This window comes from Drosophila mojavensis, unplaced genomic scaffold (assembly GCF_018153725.1).
Source record: "Drosophila mojavensis isolate 15081-1352.22 unplaced genomic scaffold, ASM1815372v1 contig_80, whole genome shotgun sequence".
In the NCBI taxonomy this organism is placed as follows: Eukaryota; Metazoa; Arthropoda; class Insecta; order Diptera; family Drosophilidae; genus Drosophila; species Drosophila mojavensis.
The window spans coordinates 4833952-4850540 of NW_025318906.1; the positions used below are offsets into that span (position 1 = coordinate 4833952).

The 16589-nt window shown below is 36.9% G+C and overlaps 1 protein-coding gene and 1 long non-coding RNA gene across 3 annotated transcripts in view; both read right to left on the minus strand.

Moving 5' to 3' along the window:
* Positions 1-16589, minus strand: part of LOC6578741 (protein prickle) — an 80151-nt gene that overhangs the window by 23417 nt on the left and 40145 nt on the right. The gene's annotated exons all lie outside the window — the stretch shown is intronic.
* Positions 1935-5653, minus strand: LOC122757727. Its single transcript, XR_006357846.1, has 2 exons — positions 2360-5653; positions 1935-2302 (listed from the first exon to the last, which is right to left on the minus strand). It is a non-coding gene; the product is annotated as an uncharacterized LOC122757727 (long non-coding RNA).

Below are 16589 nucleotides of genomic sequence, written 5' to 3' on the forward strand. Positions count from 1 at the left end.
ATTTATTTAAAAAAAAAAAAAAAAATAAAAAAAAAAAAAAAAAAAAAAAAAAAAAAAATAAAAAAAAAAAAAAAAATAAAAAAAAAAAAAAAAAAAAAAATGTAAACAAAAGTGTTCATTCAGCAGAGAGACTCTCTCTACAAAGCACTGACTTGGCTTTGTTTTTCGGTCGCAAGACAGATAAGCGGGACCTTCTTGTGCCGTCGCTCGTCGGGAGTGTGGGGGGGTTCTTTTCTGCCTTGCGATCAGAGTTCATAAATTTTAATTTGTAAGATCCCTTAAACTCGAGGTGGAGCTATACTCCACGAAAAAAAAACAAATTATACTGAGGAATTAGGGGAAGAACTGGCACAAATTTACATCAAGAACACCGACACAACTAAGCGTGGCCATAGATGGCATTCGGCACACGCGCTCTTTACCCACCCAACCATGGTTTTTCACAAACAATTTTACCAGAAAAACCCCAAAGAAGCTCCAACACTAACTAGCCTACCCCATTATTTCAACCCTTCCTCCAGATTAATGACTCATATTGTTCTTGGTTTCATTCCTATTATTCATAATATTCATTTTCATTCATTTAAATAATATCTAGACATTGGGATACTAAGATTACAATCTATTATTTTTCTTATACTAACAATGTTGTTATTATTTTACATTTTTATTTTACATTATTATTAGTTTTTTTTTTTTTTTTTTTTTTTTTTTTTTTTATGCTATTCTTTAAATTGTTCTATTTTCTATCGTAAATCTTTCTTGCTATTAAATCCTATTTATTTGTTATTTATTTATTTCATATTTATATTCTCATTTTTTTTTTTCTTATTTCATGCTAAGTTTGTTTTATTTATTTCATTAATTTATTTAATTGTTCATTTTATTTAATATGATTATTATTATTATTATTATTTTTTTTTTTATATATATTTATATATAGATATATATTTATATAGATTTAACTTATTAAATTTGGTTTATTTATCTACTTTATTTATTTATTTATTTATTTCTCTGTTTATTTTACCTTTTTTTTTTTCATAATTTAGGTGAAATCATTTAGTTTAATTCACTTGGCAAACAAATAGATATAAATATAAAGAAAAATGGTCTTAATAATTTTATTTAAAAATGTGGTTGCAAAACAAATTATTTTAATTTAAAAAAAAAAATATGCTTTGCTTCATTCTTGCATGCAATTATTTCCAAACATTATATTATTAATTTTTTTTTTTTTTTTTTTTTTGTATATATTAATTCATGTAAAAAAAATATAATGGTTTGGGGTTGGGGGAGTGGGAGTACAGGGTATCTTCCAGCACTTACATGATCTTTAGATTTTTTCACTCCAGCGATGAAAGGCCTTTCCTCGTGGTAGCTGTAGCGTGGCGTTGAGGTTACAAAAAGAATATAGGGGCGGACAAACACACAGTTTTTGTTGTTTTTTTTTTTTCTTTTACCTTTACATTTTTATACTTCTTTTTATATTTATATCTATTCAAATTATTATTATTTTTTCTTTCTTACTTTTTCGATTTTTTATTTATTTATTTTTTTTTTTAAACAAAAATAATTTTTTCTTTTATTTATTTTTTTTTTTTTTTTTGTTCTACATTTATATATAATTTCTTTTATTATTTCTTTTACTTCATGTTTTTTTTTTTTTTTTTTTTTTTTTGATATTGTTCTACTTTTATATGTGCATATATGTATCTATATATATATATATATATGCATATATATGATAAAGTTTATTATTTCATTATTATGTTATTGATGTTTTTTTTTTTTTTTTTTTTTTTTTTTTACGTCATCGTATTATTTTTTCTATTTTCATGCTAGTTTTAAGTCGTGGGTTTTAATTTTACATTTTTCTTCTTTTAATTTGGTGAACTATTTTAGTTGCTAGTAGCAAAATTTTTACAGTGTACGTCACATATGTAATTGAAGTGTGGTTTTTGTTCTTTTTTTTTTTTTTCGTTTAGTTGATTATGGTAGAACTAGAGTTTTTGTTCTTGACTGTGTGTAGTTTTTTTTTTCCACTTTTAGATTTTCGCGGCTTAGAGTTTTTGGGGTTAAAAGTTTTATAGGTTTAATTGTCACTATGCAATTTATGAGCCACGATTCACGTTTGTGTTTCCCCCGCCTGCTGTTGAAGTTCCTCCAGCCTTTCGATAAAGTTGCTGCGATCGATCTTGATGGGCCAAAAAAATTAAAACAGAGCCCGTGTCTAGGGCAGGCTTTTCTATATTGCCGTGCCCAAATTTGACACGGGCGTCAAGAAAAATTTGTTGCTGCGCTAGAGAAAAAAGTTGCTTTATTTAGCTAATATGCCACAATATGCCAATCTTCGTACCTTTATTAATTATTGCAGCGCACGAGTTCCTCACCATATATGTATATATATTATATACATATATATATATGGATTTAGTGTAAAGTCGCAACGTGGAGTTCTAGAAAAAGGGCTCAATTTTGCACTTTTTCGGCTTATATAGCTTTGGGTAGATAAAAGCTTACAGGTTTTATTGCCCCTAAAGTTGGCTGCACTAATATTTGTCGCTGCAGAATTCGCACAGCGCGACAAGATCAGCTGTTGCGCGTGCGCGACAACTTTTCGGCACCCACCGAAAGCTCTCAATGCAGCGCTGCAAGCACTGAAAAAGGTTCGCTGTACCTTTTCAAAGCTTTTGCAAGCGCGCGTACTTTTTGAACTATTTCTTTCGTTATTTTTATTTACCCTTATTTTTTTTGTTTGGCTTGCGACCATTACACCACCCGATAATATACCACCGTTAGACGGAATATTAGCGGGAATATGTTCGGATGTCTATTGCTTAATGTCTTTGGCATGAAAGGTACCTATCTCTTGACCTTGCAAATTCTCTAAAAGATAAAAGCAATTTCCTAGTTTCTTTTTCACTCTACATTTCAAAAATTGGGGTGCTAATTTCGCATTATAATTGTGAGCGAATTTGCTAAGTGAAAAATTTCGGCGATACACTTCCTGCCCTTCCCTAAATGTAACAGGCTTAGAACGTAAATTATACTGTTTAACATTTCGTTCATAAGCTTGTTTTATGTTGGCCTGTATATCTTTACGAATTAGGGATAAGTTATCTGATCGAGATAGTGGTACTAATGGTTCTTCAAGCAATGTTAATTGCTTTATCAACTTGTAGTCTGAACCATGAGTTATCATATCTAACCCAAATAAAGCTCTATAAGGGGAGCATCCAGAACCAATCTCTAGCTTTCCCAGAGAAAAGAATGTGCAAATGTTTGCAAAGCCCCATAAAATCACTATCGAGAGTTTCGTCAGTAAGGACTCTCACACGATAAATAAATTCTTCCACTCCTAGTCCTTCAGATGACCCATCAAAATGGAGATTCCATTTCTGCATAATGTCAGCTGTTCTTCTGCTTTGGACAGACGAACCTCCTGGCGAGTATGCCATAGGAGTCGGAATAGACGGCAGCTGCTCGCTTGAGCTGGGCCGTGAATCAATACGGAGCGCCGACATCACACGAGTGACTGACTGCTCGATCATTTGCTGAATTATATTATAATCAACGCCTGCCGATTCTTGACGAGTATGGCCGGCTCGATTGGGTCGGCCTCGTCGGCGGGTACTAATGCCTCTTGGAGGAGGAACTACGTTTCGGTCAGAATTATGGCTTGCATCTAAACCGGATATAATTACCTCACTGCCTTCGAGCGATCGCTCTTGGGGATGCTCTAGAGACTCAGGCGGAACTTCACCTAATGCTTTGGCTAAATTACGCGTTACCATACGCGAACTACCTGGAATTGCTGATGTTGAAGCTGGTTTCGGGTCAGGTGAACAGTTACCAATAACCAGCTTAATTGACCTTGGGTCCAATGTGGACTGACATTCCGGACATTCTTGCTTATTTTCCAGCCACTGTTCTAGACATAACTTGTGAAAATTGTGCTTACAAGGGGTACAATAACATTGCTGGGTATTGCTCATCCCTTGGCTACAAAGACTACACAAACTAACAGTTTTCTCTACTGTGCGCATATCTTGAGGACTTCTTGAAATAGGCATTTTGTATCTAAATATTTTTAATTTGCTAATGAATGTAACAAGTTTGGGTTGATATAATGGGGAAGGTAGCTAGGTTTTGTGCTGTTGTGTGCTGTTCTTGCTATATTATACAATTAGGGGAAATAATGGATTTTGGGCTATTGCTACTAAAACTGGTTATAGAGTATTGCTATGCAAAAGTTAACTAAAGTGTGAGTGTTCGGCAAGGATACGCCAATGCAGCATATACACAAGTTCCAGACAACACTCTCAACATTTAGCAACTTCTGTCATAACAACATCTACTGGCCAGACGGGTATGAGTTTATATTGCACCCAGATTCATCTCATTTGGCCCTGCAACAACTACCAGAGAACAATCAGTATTGATATCCGAGCTGGGCCCAATATACAATATTCTGGAATCGTATCTGATAATTTTACAAAACACAATTAAAATAATATCTAAATGAAATAACAACTATACGAAGACAAACGAGCAAACATGGTGATACAGGTGTTATTATAAGTTGAATTTATCTTATTCGGGTTTCTCGGTCTGAGATTCAGCTCGAATCTTTCAGCTTCGTAGTCCCTATTAAGAATTGATTTGACTCATCTGTCACAGTTGCGATAGGCCGACCAAGCAAGTCCAATCTATTTCAGCACTCTGGACACTGAGTTTTCAACCATCACCAAAATGGGTGTTTCAAACAGCCAACTCTTTTTCTGCGATTAGAGAAAAGACCGTGTTGATTATTTGAACATTAAAAATGGGACTCTGAAAGCGTGATGCCTATAAAGCTGCATACTTTCATGCCCCACGTTGGGCGCCAAAAATTTATGTAAACAAAAGTGTTCATTCAGCAGAGAGACTCTCTCTACAAAGCACTGACTTGGCTTTGTTTTTCGGTCGCAAGACAGATAAGCGGGACCTTCTTGTGCCGTCGCTCGTCGGGAGTGTGGGGGGGTTCTTTTCTGCCTTGCGATCAGAGTTCATAAATTTTAATTTGTAAGATCCCTTAAACTCGAGGTGGAGCTATACTCCACGAAAAAAAAAAACAAATTATACTGAGGAATTAGGGGAAGAACGGGCACAAATTTACATCAAGAACACCGACACAACTAAGCGTGGCCATAGATGGCATTCGGCACACGCGCTCTTTACCCACCCAACCATGGTTTTTCACAAACAATTTTACCAGAAAAACCCCAAAGAAGCTCCAACACTAACTAGCCTACCCCATTATTTCAACCCTTCTTCCAGATTAATGACTCATATTGTTCTTGGTTTCATTCCTATTATTCATAATATTCATTTCCATTCATTTAAATAATATCTAGACATTGGGATACTAAGATTACAATCGATTATTTTTCTTATACAAACAATGTTGTTATTATTCTACATTATTATTTTACATTATTATTAGTTTTTTTTTTTTTTTTTTTTTTTTCTTTTTTTTTTTTTTTATGCTATTCTTTAAATTGTTCTATTTTCTATCGTAAATCTTTCTTGCTATTCAATCCTATTTATTTGTTATTTATTTATTTCATATTTATATTCTCATTTTTTTTTTCCTCATTTCATGCTAAGTTTGTTTTATTTATTTCATTAATTTATTTAATTGTTCATTTTATTTAATATGATTATTATTATTATTATTATTTTTTTTTATATATATTTATATATAGATATATATTTATATAGATTTAACTTATTAAATTTGGTTTATTTATCTACTTTATTTATTTATTTATTTATTTCTCTGTTTATTTTACCTCTTTTTTTTCATAATTTAGGTGAAATCATTTAGTTTAATTCACTTGGCAAACAAATAGATATAAATATAAAGAAAAATGGTCTTAATAATTTTATTTAAAAATGTGGTTGCAAAACAAATTATTTTAATTTAAAAAAAAAAAATATGCTTTGCTTCATTCTTGCATGCAATTATTTCCAAACATTATATTATTACTTTTTTTTTTTTTTTTTTTTTTGTATATATTAATTCATGTAAAAAAAATATAATGGTTTGGGGTTGGGGGGAGTGGGAGTACAGGGTATCTTCCAGCACTTACATGATCTTTAGATTTTTTCACTCCAGCGATGAAAGGCCTTTCCTCGTGGTAGCTGTAGCGTGGCGTTGAGGTTACAAAAAGAATATAGGGGCGGACAAACACACAGTTTTTGTTTTTTTTTTTTTTTTCTTTTACCTTTACATTTTTATACTTCTTTTTATATTTATATCTATTCAAATTATTATTATTTTTTCTTTCTTACTTTTTCGATTTTTTATTTATTTATTTTTTTTTTTTTAAACAAAAATAATTTTTTTTTTATTTATTTATTTTTTTTTTTTTTGTTCTACATTTATATATAATTTCTTTTATTATTTCTTTTACTTCATTTTTTTTTTTTTTTTTTTTTTTTTGATATTGTTCTACTTTTATATGTGCATATATGTATCTATATATATATATATATATGCATATATATGATAAAGTTTATTATTTCATTATTATGTTATTGATGTTTTTTTTTTTTTTTTTTTTTTTTTTTTTTACGTCATCGTATTATTTTTTCTATTTTCATGCTAGTTTTAAGTCGTGGGTTTTAATTTTACATTTTTCTTCTTTTAATTTGGTGAACTATTTTAGTTGCTAGTAGCAAAATTTTTACAGTGTACGTCACATATGTAATTGAAGTGTGGTTTTTGTTCTTTTTTTTTTTTTTTTCGTTTAGTTGATTATGGTAGAACTAGAGTTTTTGTTCTTGACTGTGTGTTTTTTTTTTTTTCCACTTTTAGATTTTCGCGGCTTAGAGTTTTTGGGGTTAAAAGTTTTATAGGTTTAATTGTCACTATGCAATTTATGAGCCACGATTCACGTTTGTGTTTCCCCCGCCTGCTGTTGAAGTTCCTCCAGCCTTTCGATAAAGTTGCTGCGATCGATCTTGATGGGCCAAAAAAATTAAAACAGAGCCCGTGTCTAGGGCAGGCTTTTTCTATATTGCCGTGCCCAAATTTGACACGGGCGTCAAGAAAATTTGTTGCTGCGCTAGAGAAAAAGTTGCTTTATTTAGCTAATATGCCACAATATGCCAATCTTCGTACCTTTATTAATTATTGCAGCGCACGAGTTCCTCACCATATATGTATATATATTATATACATATATATATATGGATTTAGTGTAAAGTCGCAACGTGGAGTTCTAGAAAAAGGGCTCAATTTTGCACTTTTTCGGCTTATATAGCTTTGGGTAGATAAAAGCTTACAGGTTTTATTGCCCCTAAAGTTGGCTGCACTAATATTTGTCGCTGCAGAATTCGCACAGCGCGACAAGATCAGCTGTTGCGCGTGCGCGACAACTTTTCGGCACCCACCGAAAGCTCTCAATGCAGCGCTGCAAGCACTGAAAAAGGTTCGCTGTACCTTTTCAAAGCTTTTGCAAGCGCGCGTACTTTTTGAACTATTTCTTTCGTTATTTTTATTTACCCTTATTTTTTTGTTTGGCTTGCGACCATTACAGAGCTTAGAAAATCAGAGCCGAAGTGCTGATACGCTTTGAAAAATAATTAAGTTCTATGTGTGGGATAATTCCTTGTTAATGGGAGGCTAATAAGAAAGAAGTAAAAGAGTCTGGTAACTGGAGATTGACTACCAATCACATGAATGAAGTTAGAGAAAAGAAGGCAAGGAGAGAGACGCCCTCAGTAGATGAGATTGAAATGCAGCGGAGTAATTGCAATTTAAATATTATATTCTTAGAGAATTAGAAAGGCAAGTGGATAGAAGTTAATCAATCAGAAAGAAATGCCTTGGGGTTATTGCAATTTGATTACCAGAGCAATCAAGTGAGAGGAATGTGGCACATAAGGCTTGAATATTAATAAGATAAACGTAGACAAATATAAAAGAAATAAAAAACTCGAATACTTCTGGAAAATTTAATACAAATTCTGTCAAGTGATGAAAGAAGAGAGAGAGGGGGAAAGGGTTGAAAACACAAAGAAGTAAAAGAAGTTGAAAGTCAACTAAGGGAAACTTAAGGGATATTCCTTAGCAGCATATAAAACTGAGTTACTCTCTAAGAACTTTTTAGCTCATTTTAAGAGCCCTCAACTTACTCTCATTTCCGATTCTCCCATCTACCTATTGTTGAAACTCTTGAACACTTTCTTCTAAGACCAAACATGATCTATAAATCTCTATACTTCCTCGTTAATACTTAAATATAAATGACTTTAGAAAATTGATCACAAACAATGGTAAAGTGCTTCCTTTGCCTTCTCGAATCTGTTTGTTGAAACAACAAAATTAATAAGTTCCGCCTTAGACACACACTAACAGCACTTCATTAGAGACAAAACCCATTTGGAAATTGTTAAACAAAAAAGCGCCAGCAGCTGAAATAATAATTAAATACAAAATAATACGAAATATGGGTTATCCGGTATGAAAGTTGAATCTGAATGTGTTACCAATTTATTGATACAGTGGCTATAGCCTAACCGGGCCGGAGCAACTAAACTAGAGCCGAGAAGTGTTGCAACAACAACAGCAGACAAACAAAACAACAACAAGAAGAAAAGAAGAAAGAAAAAAATAAAGCCCAAGAGACTTGAGTATTTGCCGCACAGAGACTTCCGGCGATGTTGGCTGATGGGAAGCTGTGTGTGCGATCAGCGAGACTTAAGAGTGCGAGCGATGGTGAGTGAGTGACAGAGCGAGATAGAGAGAGTGAGAGGGATAGAGATCTGACTGCAATTACCGTTAGTATTTATTGATACACAGGCACGGACATGTGTAAAGCGACGCCGATCGGTGTCGCGATAGTCAGCGCATAATTTATCAATAAAATACGATAGTTTATTGAATATCGACTTGACCCAATGGCCGAGACAACAACAGCAACAGCAACAGCAACAGCAACAACTAATTGATTGGAATCGCTGATGCTGCAGGCCAAGTTTCCACTGTTCAGGCATTTGCATTCTGGCTCTGATTTTGACAGTCGGTCAGACAGTCAGCCCTGCCAGCAGCTGACACTAGTCTGGCTAAATTGGCAGCAACTGTTGCTGCTGCTGCTGCTGTTATTGCTGGCGGCGCTGCCATCAATCAAGCTAGCTGCAATTGCCTTGTCTAGTTTTATGCTGTGCTCTTTTATTATGACTACTTTTACTATTATTATTTTATTTCGTTTTGCGCTTTACAATTTTATTGCAACGCAACATTTGTCAAGTTGCCAAGTTTTCAATGCTGGCGGCGCTTTTTTTCTCTCCTCTTGCGTGAAAATTGCGTGGCAAATGACAGCAAGAGAGAGAGAGAGAGAGAGAAAGACATGCAAGCAGACAGACAACCAGACAGACAGACAGACAAGCAGACAGAGAGTATTGCAATTAATTTTATTGCTATTTATGCATATTTGCTGCAATTGCCGCTATTCATGCAATGCGGGTTAAAGAGTCAATTGCTTTGTCTTGGTTTACTTCTGAGCCGCGTTTACAGCTGTTAGCCAGCAATTGTAAATCAGAATCGCGCAGCGACTCACTCAACTAGGCAGTTAGCCGGAAATCTGTTTTACACTCGCTGCTATCTAGGACATCTTGCAGTACCTGCAGCAGCAGCAGCAGCTGGCCCACGCCTGTTCACGACTTTGAACTAATAACGCCCTTTGTCGCTGCCTGTTGTCTAGGACGCCCACATGCCACATGCGGCAGCCAACGCAAAGATCCACAGAAGTCGCTCCAACAAAAAATAAAGTAAAGAAAAACAACAAAACTTGAAGCCAAACGAATTTGAAAAAGCCAACCGCAACTCAAATTCTTGGTAAGCATGTGAAAGCCGCGCTCAAGTGTTCTTTTCCCATTCTTCTGCCTCATCTTATTTTTCTTTGCCACATTTTTGAAAATTGTGTTATCAACATCTCAAACAATGCCACAAGCCTTCAGGTTTAGTCATCGGCTTAGAAGCCACTAGAAGATACGGCTCATTTAACTCGGCGACCTCTGCGGATGAGTACCGCAAACAGTAAATATCATAATTTCCAACGTGGATCAAATCAGTCAGATGCTGGAGCTGCTGATGCTGCTGACACATATTCGATATTAGCATACGAATGGTTTGAGTACAAAGCTTGAGCTGGAGTGGTTAATAACAGGCGCTACAATATACGATTTACCAGTTATAACTGTAAGCAACGAGTTGTTGTTGTTGGCATACGTCAAGTGAAGAAGAAGCAGCAGAAACAACAACAGCAACAGCGGCAGCCGTGGCATCTGGTGACCGCGCCCGCTAATGGATTAACTTGTTTGTATATTTTATGTGGCAGCCCAAACTATAATTTAGACAAAACTCTCTCGACTTACGCCGACTGTGGAAATTCTAATAACACAGTTTAGCGAGGCCTAAAAAAACACTAAACAAAACTTAGAGGCTCTTAGGCAGCAGCCAAAAACTTGTTTTGGGCCCAGCCAAGCTTTGGAGTATTCTAGGCGCTCTAATGAGCCATTGTCTGCTGCTGTCTCATATTTCATTGAAGTCGATAAACATCTAACGCCTTGGCTAATGGCTCTCGGGCTGCTCGATCATTAAGCTGTGCAAAATGTTTCGTATTTTTTGTCTTGGCAAATTGATTGGCTTTTAAATGAAAAACTTAATTGCATCTAAATGGATAAAAAGGGAAACAAAAATGCAAATGAAATGTATTGCAAGAGTTAGACAAAGACAGTGAGAGAGAGAGAGGAGGGAGTGGCGTGAGGGCGTTTGTTGTGGCTTGGCTTGGCTGAGCTTTAATTAACAGCGAGTCGTGTCTTATCTGAGAGTCAAGCTGGTACGTGTTGTTGTATGTCAAATGCAATCAAAATACAGCGCTCGCTCCATTTACAGATTCGAAGATCGAATTCGAATCGCTCAGAGCGACGGCTGTGAACCAGTTGTTTTTTATCTATTGCAAAGATGATTTGCACGCTAACGCAAGCGGACAGCTTGACAGTTACAATTGCAACGCATATCGATAATGATGATGGCCATGGCGATGGCGATGATGATGATCAGGCAGGCAGTCAGTCAGGCTGGGCAATTGAGGCAACGGCAACTATTTCAAGCTGACTGCACTATCATTTATCATTTAACGTAGCGCTTGCGCCCATTCTCGCCAGAGCAGAGCGGAGCAGATCATCATTAGCAGCAGCATACTTCCTTCTTTAAATAGTCGTAAAGTTGCCTAATTAATTTACGACCAGCTTTTTTTTTTATTTGGCTATTTTTTATGATTTATGAATACACAGCAAATCGCTATGCGAAAGAGAAAACAGAAGAAAAAAGATCCCAACGACAAACAAAAGACGCAACAATATTTGGCTAATTGTTGGCCAAAAAAACCTCAATTAGCGCCCAAAAAGGCATAAAAGCACTTTTGATATGGAAATGATTAATGCGCTAAAGCAACAGCAGAAAAAACAATTTTTATTACAAGCAGAATGCGTCGAAACGAAAGACTTAGGCAACGAACTTGACTGATGCTCAGATGCTACTACAAGACGCGCTGCTGTTCAACGGTTGTTGACCCACAACATGACACACACGCACACACACACGCACTCGATGCTGTTGTTATGCTAAAACTACAATATAAATAACTGTAAACATCTTCGGCTGTTCTTTATTTGGCTCGAGAGGCGTTAGCTATAAATCGATGCACATTAAACAGAAAAAAAAAACGACATTGTTTACGCTCTGACAATTGCGTGAAACTAACAAATTAATACAGTCCGGCAATTTGGCTAGAGAAAGTCTTGTGGCCGTAATTGGCTGTTAAGCATTTCTTGGCCATAAACAACAGTTTTGACTTTTTTCTCCCATTTTTTTTTGGCTACTGCCGCCGGGCAGCATAATTAACGCCATAGCGAAAAGAATTTTGTAGTTTAGCTAAGCTGCGTAATCATAAAATATGGCCACAAAATTGCAGGCTGCGCTGCCCTGGCACTTTCCATCAGCAGCGCTGCAGCTGTGGCATCGGCCTGGCTAAATGGACACAATTAACCTGTATCTCTGGCTCTGGCCCCCTCGCACCTCTCTTTCGTACCAGTTCCGCTTGTCAATCAAATAGACACCAAGAGCTGCTACTGCTGCTGCTGCTGCTGCTGTTGCTGCTGCAACGGCTGCTGCGTCTAGTTTTAATTAAAAAGTTTTTTCTTCTTCTTTGGTGCGCAGCGCAGAAAATGGTAGCATCCACAGTTGCCAGTTTTAATGAAGGCGTTACGCGGCCAGCCCGCCAAATGCAATAGCGTCTGCATGGTCAATGAGTCTATTGCAATTTACACTCTCGCTGCAGCATTCGGCTTGTGGCATTTAACCCAATAAAGCGAGTTGCCAATTGCCGATCGCCAATTGCCAATTGCCAATAGCCAATCCACATTAATTGGCATGTCAGGCAATTAGAAATCACAGATAACTTAACCAAGCCAGCCAGCGCCCACACGGAGACACAAACCAACATTACACTGGCTGTCTTATTGACAGCTTATTGGTGAACACACCAGGTCTTAGCATAACATGTTTGCAGTTTATATTTATTTTTTCTGCCTTGCTTTGCAAACGGCCCACACACCGAGTGTGTGCAGATGCCGATGGTTGCTGGGCTAACAAGCCATTGTTGACACATTGCAGCCATGTTAGAGATCATGTCATTGTGGGAGTTTTTGGACGCACGTAATTGGATCAGAAGCTGCATAGAGAAAGCCGACGTAGCCGCCGACGACCAATAATCAAATTATTTGCAACTATTTCAGCAGACTTTATATGGCTTTGCGCAAGTGTTTTTTTCTTCCTTTTTTTTATGTATGTGGTTGATAGTTTTTTATGGCGCTGCTTGGCTGGTTGGCTTATTTGGTTATGACTTCATTTGCAGCGCGTAGCGTGGTGAAAGTGCGCCAGAGACGCATCAGGCAAATGAATCAAATTGAGTGCGTTATGAATGGTCATTAAGTTGGCTGCTGCTGCTGCTGGCACAGGTTCGTTGCCTAAGTCATTCGTTTGCAACCATCAAATTTCATAATGATCGCCCGATTCTCGCCGCACTGATAAAGACAAAAAATATTACAAGCACAGACAAACACACACATATACACACACTTATTGAGAGAGACATAAAGTCGTTAAGCCAGCCGCAATGACGCCTGTGCTTCGCATTTCAAATCAGTCTCGAATTTCATTTTTTTTTTTTTTTTTTTTTTATCTTGTGAACCTTTTTATGTTTAATTTTTTATTTGGATTTTTCGTTGTTGTTATTGTGTAGCGCACTGTTGACAATGTAGACATCGAAGCGTCGCGACGCACCTTTTAACACTTTGCCGCGCTGCCGCTTAGCGGCTTATCCCACTCGAGACTTGGCCTTAACTTTTTACCAAGCCCTGCGATTCGCGTTTCGTAATTTGTTGCTTATCCTTTGACACTGCGCTACAAACTCTGTTATTGATTTGCGGACAACTTGGATGTTGTTGTTGTTTGCTGGTGCTGCCGGTGCTGTTACGCTTTAGGCAACTCAAACTCGAGCAACGGTAAACGACAGATCTGGCGCACGACAAACTGGCAGCGTGCTCGACCCCGAGACCCGATCCGCAATGAAAAACAAGCGAGTGTAATGCGCGCTGGCAACAGGTGCAAACCGTTCGCATGCGCTGTCGCTCTCAAACTGCGGCACTCGCACATGCCACAAATGTTAAAATGCGCAGCAGTCGACTCTCTGCATGCTGTTAACTTTTGCGTTGCCTGTATTTAGGCTGCATTGAAAATGCATTATGCATTTGCGATCAACATGCCTAATAATTAATTTTTTTCTAATTTTGTTGGCCTAAAATAATTATATATATATGAATATTTTTCTCATAATATTTTCAATAATATATTTTCTTATTTTTAATATATTAATTTATATTATTTATTTACAGATTCGCATTATGTTAAAGCTTGCTGTTAGCTCAGGAATATTTATGTTATGTTCCCTAGCACGCTCTTCAGCTTCGACCCATAGGTGGCGCTTTTGATATTCGAAAGCGCCTAAAAGATGCAACAGTTTTTTGTCACCAGTTATTTTGCTCTGCTAGATCAGTCATGATCTATTATTTTATAATAAATAAAAAAAAAATTATTTTATGATCTATAAGATTATTATTGTTGATAAAAAAAAAAAAAAAATAAATAAATAATAAAAATGCGGGACCTGAGAAAACGCAATAACAAACAAGGTCTCTTTTACGATCTCCCATTAATATGTTAATTAGGTTATCTTTAAGGCGAGAGCTTGTGCTTGAAAATCATGTTTAAGAAGTAGAATTCGATGCCATTGATATTTAAAATTAATTTATGAATACCATATTATAATGCATTCCATATAATTTGTGCAAATCAGAAGATATTTCCTCATGTTATATATCTCAGTAACCCCAATGGATAATTGTGCTCAGAAAATTAACTAAGTGTAACTGCTAGGTCAATGTTCATATATGAAAATAATTTTAAAATTATTACAACTAGGCCTAATTTATAATGTCATTAATAAATGAACTTGCACCAGGGATGAGTTGGATAATTAGGAGAGAGTATTTTCATAAAATATTCACAATGAAATAAATTTAAGGCAGCCTACCAACAATTGTGCATTCATTGAATCGTACAATAAAACTGTAAATTATATATTATTGTCTAATTGTGCGTTAAGTAGAGTAGAATAAGAAAAGTTCAAGGTCAAGTTGCATTTCCAAGACCACATATGGAGCGCAGCGAATGCCAGTTAGTTGGTCAATATGTTGAGCAGCACTCGGTTGGAGTGCTTTGGTGGCTGGTCATTAAGCCAGAGACACGACATTAACGCGCTCTGCTGATGTCTTGTCTGTTTGCGGTCTGTGGGTTAATTAGGGATCAAAACAATGCGAGCGGAAATGTTTGCTCTTTTTTCCGAGCATTGACTTATGATTTATGACTAGACACTGAAGACACTCTAGAGCACTGCAGCGTGTGAAGCCGGCGCCTGGGGGGGCCCTCTTAAAACTTACCCCGTATTGCATATGAAATCAATGGGAATGCGCTTGTTCGCTTACCTGCAAAATAGGAAAATGGATATCAGATTAAATGCGTATTAAATGTGGCCCTAAATGCGTATCGTTATGTATGTATGTATATGGATATGAGCTGCTTGCTATCACAAAATCAATTTGGCTAATTGCAAACATAATGGCCTCGTTTGTCGACACATTTCAACAGACACCAACGAGCCAGCTGCCCGCAGCTGACAACCGACAACCGACAGCCGAGAACTGACAACTTTTTGACACGCAATCGACGAGCGATGTGGGAGCGTTTATTAGCCAAATAAAATAACCCCCAAAGTGTCATCAAATCAATGCAAAGTAGCACAAATCGAACTGGGAGAATGGAAAAACTTTGCCGAGGGGGAAAGAACATTTGCAACAGCCCAGAGCCATTAGAGCCTTGGCTCTGAGAGCCAGCCAAACGAAAATGGGCAATTCTTTTGGCCATAAAACGTCGTAATAATGACAAAAGTTAGCCCCACAGGCGGAATAGTAGGACACAGGTGTGTCCTTAAGCATGAAATAGTTTTTCTCCTGCCCTCTAGCTTGCCATCGCCAACTCAAGCTGAAATCAATAAGGGTCTATTCCCAGTGGAGTGTAACGATTTAAAGAGTTCCCCTCGATGTCATATTAAAATCAATTTTCTATATTTACTCTACCATTTACATTTTTAAATTGTTTCCCTTTACATTTACATTTTCATTTACTGTTATACATAACTACAAATTTATACGACTGACTACAAAAAGTATGCCAATGCTATAGACAATCAGCTGAAGCTGCAGAATATAAAAGCATTGTAGCATATTTTCTCTTGCTACAGTAAACACTCGAGCGTATGCTACAATTTGTTGTACATTGGCAACAAGTCTGTGCCACGATTTAGACGTACTGTGTGCTCTCGATAACTGAGGCCACGTTCTCGGCTATGTCACAGAGCTGTGTGTAAGTATGCATGTAGAGCGCATCTCTGTAGTATTTCTTGCCCTGCATCACTCTGTGCACATAGACGGCAGGATTTTCGTCTTTGAGCTTCTTTAGGCAGGGCGTGTTCGGCGTTTCATCCTTGAGAGTACAGAATCGATGTATTTCGGTCTTGAAGCAGCTCTCTTCGATGCCCATCATCAGGTCTTCCCACTCGTCGATGCCGTTGCCAATGCAGCCGCGCACATAGATGAAGCACGAACGCTCCCGCTCATTGCTGTGCTCGCAGTGCATCGGGGATTGCTGATCTCTGGTGCAGTGGAGCGTCGGCAGGATGTTAAGCAGAATCTGAAAGTACATCACACGCCTATTGGGGTCGGGCAGTCGCATTATGAATCGCTTGATGGTGTCCAAGCGCATATCCCACGCCGGCTCGCGTGGCATCTTCACTTCATTGTAGAGAGCACGAAGCGCTTCGATATCGTCAAACCGTTCACAATGATAGCCCACATTT